This window comes from Microtus oregoni, unplaced genomic scaffold, assembly GCF_018167655.1.
Source record: "Microtus oregoni isolate MIOR12 unplaced genomic scaffold, Mior012 000105F_ref0000443, whole genome shotgun sequence".
NCBI classification, from domain to species: domain Eukaryota; kingdom Metazoa; phylum Chordata; class Mammalia; order Rodentia; family Cricetidae; genus Microtus; species Microtus oregoni.
Genome location: NW_024544720.1, coordinates 1,614,689 through 1,619,485, shown reverse-complemented (window position 1 = coordinate 1,619,485; position 4,797 = coordinate 1,614,689).

Genomic DNA, 4,797 nt, shown 5'->3' with positions numbered 1-4,797 from the left:
TGACTTTTGGATCTGTGGTCTATTTTAAGTTGCTTTTTGTACAATCAGCCCAGTGTAAGCAGAAGTTCATGCTCCATTATTTAACACTATTTGCCAAGAAGACTGTCTTTGCTCAGTGAGACACCACTTTGTCAGCGTTTGCAGCATACCATGTAGGTCTGCTTCCCAATATTTTGTTCATTTACTCTGGCTTTTGTAGACCTGTCACTATGGTGACCCTTAAAGATCAGTGATGCCACTGGGCGGTGGTGGTGCACGACTTTAATCCCAGCACTTGGGAGGCAGAGGCAGGTGGCTCCCTGTGAGTTCAAATCCAGCCTGGTCAACAGAGTGTGTTCCAGCAGCCAGGGCTGTTACACAGAAAAACCCTGTCTCAAAAAACACAAAACAAAACAATAACAACAACAACAACAAAAATCAGTGATGCCATTCTTCCAACTTCTTTTGTGCTCAGAATTGGGTAGGTGTTTTAGTTACTTTTCTTCTTCATCCAATCTTTATATTTAGCTTGTTTGTGACTACAAAGCCTGTCGGGATTCTGGTTGGAACAGTGTTGAAATTTCTAGATCTGTTTGAGAACTTCTATCTTCCTTAGGTTAAGTCTTAACTACCCATATGCCTGACACATCTCTCTTTAGTCATTCAGATCTCTTTTGTTTGTTTCAAGTTTTATTGTTTTCAAAGTATGAATTTTGTGCAGGGTTCTTAGATTTGTGGCTTCTTCTTTCCTTCTGCTCTTCCTTCCTTTTTCCTTTCCTTCCCAGAAAATGATTAATGATTCTGTGTGTTTGTGTTTAAGATTTATTTTAGTTTTTATATTTTTTATTTTAATATATTTAAAATTAAAATATAATTATATCATTTTCCTCTTCCCCTACCCTCTCTTCAGCCCCTCTCATGTTTTTATACGGCTATTAACTGGACGTTTTTCTCTTTTTCTTTTGCTCAGTTCTCACTTGCTTGTTGGACAGTGATATAAACTCTGGAGTACTAGCTTAGCTGTTGTTTACACTTAACGGGCCCTATTCTTTTCATTTTAATTTATGATATTTCAGTGAGTCTGGAGAACGATGCTCTGCTCAGGGAATGGCAGTGTTTGTAACTGCCCCTCCCGCCCAGGCCAAGGAAGTAAAGGAAATGAGCAGGTTCCGTTTCAGCAATAAAACTTCACTCTGTCACCAGAGACTCTCACCCAGAGTCCAAGACCCAGTTTTAAAAACACCGAGGTTGCACATTTGTTTGTACAAGTAACGTACAAATGAAATTTCCTTCTTTTAAAATATACAAATGCCCAGGAATATGCCTGTGAGCCCAGATCATGATTCAAACCACAGATGCTGAACTTTCAAAGTTCTGGGGAAAGTAGAATAATTGCTTGGGAGGCGCTCGAGAAAGAATTGGCCAGGATGGCTCTGAATGTCTGTTAGTGTGAGGGTTCCCTGGGGCAGCAATTGGATGTCAATCTCCCCTCATTGGTAGCCTCCTGGAAGTACTGGGAAGAACTGCTTTGCCATGGTTGCCAACAGCCCAGCTTGTTGGCTGCTGCCTGCGAGAATTTTCTTGTCTGCTCTGACTGCCATTTGCCTTCATTTCCTACAAGTTCAGTCTTCCAGAGGTGGGTGGTGCTGTGTCAATGGGTTGATCTAGAGGCTTCCAGGGCCTCCCAGGGTTTTTCAGCATTGTTGGTTTGTGGACAGAGAGCATTTCTTTCCCCCCATATACACTGTATTTCTCTTCTAAGCTCTTCATGATCACAGTTCATAGCATACAGTAAGTGTTAGCAGCAGCTATTCAAATACTTGTAATCAGTTTTATGAAGTCTCTGGTGGGAATCAACATAAAGTTCCACAGGACTCTGGTCATTCTTTCTAATCCCAGGGACTCCAAGTCTGATTCAGACACTGGCCCTTATGATGTGCAGGGTGTTCCACTCTTGTTTCCCCCGTCACACATTCTGGAATTGTGGAAATGAACTTGGGGCTCTGTAGCAGGTTTTTTGGACCACCAGCCCCCCAATCATGACACGGAGACTTATCATTAAACTTAGGCTTGTTTTTAACTAGCTCTTATAACTTAACCTATTTCTATTAATCTACAGGCGGTCACATGGCTCTCAGCTTTTACCTCTCCTCTTGCATGTCCTATTTCTTCTGCATCCAGCTGGTGACCCACCTTCCTTCGAGACCTCTCTGTTCTGAGTTCTGCCTAATCTCTTCCTGTGTAATTATTGGCCATTCAGCTTGTTATTAAACCAATCACAGTGACACAGCTTCACACAGTGTAAAGGAATATTCTACAAGACTCCACCCTGCTTCACCTGGATGATGAACTACCAGGGATGGGTGGGGGTTGGTGTATGTGTGAGTGCCCCTGCCTTTCCCAACAGGCAGTACTGTGTTGAATTTAGTCTCCCCAAGAACCACTGGTCTCTCTCTAGTCATCACCAGCTGGAAGAATGAATCCTTCTCAAGATCTCCAGGTATGCAACTTTTCCAGAGGAGTACTACAAATTATCCAAATCCATTGTGGTCACTGAGCTGAGCTGGCTGCTGTGGTGCCTTCCCTGCACGCAGAGGGCAACACTGGCATGTGAGAGCTTCTCCTGGGCTGCAAATAGACACCAGTCTTCTTCAGAGAGTCAGCTCCGGAGTCCACCTTATGTGGAAGGTGAGCCTTCTCTTCTGCAGATCTTTCTTGTTGACTATTTACAGAATTTGGGGCTACATTATGTCACCCTCAAACTGAAGCCCTAACCTCCAGCGCTTCAGAATAACTACATACAGAGAGAATGTCTTCAGAGAGGTTTTGTGGGAGATGTGGCTCCATCTGGCTGGTGTCCTTATGAGAAGAGAGTGTCAGGGCACACTGAGACATCAGAACTCTGTGCACACAGGGAACAGAAGTACTGTCTGCAAGCTAAAGGAGAAGCCTCCAAATCACACAAAAAAGTGCATAGCCATTTTTGCTTGTTTATTTTTGAATAATTTTTTCTATAAGATTTATTTGATAGATAAAATTATATTTCAAGTCAGATGTTGCACACACCTGTCATCCCAGGACTTGGAAGGCAGAGGCAGGAGGATCATGAATCCGAGGTAATTTTTGACTACAGTTTTAGCATGAATTCTAATTGGTCTTAATAATAAAAACTCAGAGTCAGTTATCAGGGGGTGAAAGTCGAAGGGTCAGAAGCAGAGTGGGCCAGTCACTAGAGAGTTCTTACCTCTACCAATGCTCAGACCAAAGCGACGATCTTGTCTCTTCCTTCCTTATATTCCTCTCTCTGCCCAGCCCTATCACTCCTGTCTCCATCTCCCCAGTGCTAGGATTAAAGGCGTGGGATCCCAAGTGCTGGGATCACCTTTGTGTGAGCTCTTTTTCTCTTTTAGATTGGATCAGTCTCATGTAGTCCAGGGTAGCCTTGAACTAACAGAGATCCATCTGTCCCCTGAGTCCTGGGATTAAAGGGGTGTGCCACCACGGCCTGGCCTCTAGTGGCTTAACTCTGCACTCTGATCTTCAGGCAAGCTTTATTTGTTAAAACAGAAACAAAATGTCACTACATACAGCTAGCTTCAGGCCAGGCTGGGCATATGAGACTCTATCAATAAAATTGAGAGAGGGTGGAGGGAGGCAGATAGAAGGAGAGGGAGAGAGACACACACAGAGATAGCGAAGTACTCTTAAATAATAAGCATAAATGGAAAAAATGATTGCAAAAAAATTGTGCATGTCTCTTGAATGTGCATATTATGTAATTAGCAGAGTATTGCTATTATACATGGCAGCCATGGTCTGGTCACAACTGAACGCAAATGAAGGAGTAAGACAATGTTACCCTACTTTGCAGGAACACCATTTTAGCAATGAGGGATTTTTTTTCTTAAAAAAAAAGTGTGTGTGTGTGTGTGTGTGTGTGTGTGTGTGTGTGTGTGTGTTGATATGTGCCACAGTCCGCTTGTGGAAACCAGAGGAGAGTCAGTTCTCTCCTGTCATAGGTGGGCTCCAGGAATTGAATTCAAGTTTCTAGGTTTCTGTGACAAGTGCCTTTACCCACTGGGCCATATTACCACTCCCAAAAAGCTTTCAAGGATTAAAAACTAACCCTGCCCATACTCTTAGTTAGGGCTTTTATTGCCGTAAAAACATACCATGACCACAGCAAATCTTATAAAGAAAATATTTAATTGGGGGGGCTCACTTACAGTTTCAGAGGTCCAGTCTATAATCATCGTGGTGGCAGGCATAGCAGCATACAGGCAGATGCAGTGCTGGAGAAACTGAACGTCCTACATCTTGCAGGCAGCAGGAAGTTGATTGACATTCTGGGTGGTATCCTGAGCATAGGAATCCTCAAAGCCCACCCCCACAGTGACATGCTTCTTCCAACAAGGCCATACCCATTCCAACAAGGCCACCCTGATAGTGCCACTCCCTATGAAGTTATGGGGGCCAACTACATTCAAACTACCATACCCACTAACCTAGGTCAGGAAGGACTGTACGAGTACTTTGAAGGTGCAATGAGTGTTGAAATTTTCTTTTAAAATTAATTTCTAGGGCTAGAAAGATGGCTCAGACTTCAGAACAGTTTCTGCTCTTGCAGAGAACTGGAATTCGGTTCCCAACACACATATGGTGGCTTACAACTGTTGCAGGAACTCCTTCAGCCAATAGCCTTTAAGATCTGGTCCAGTTGGGCATGGTCTCATGTACTATAAGTGTACACTCATTTCTCTACACCCAGACCCAAATAATCACACAGAAATAATATTAATTACAACAACTTTTGGCCTA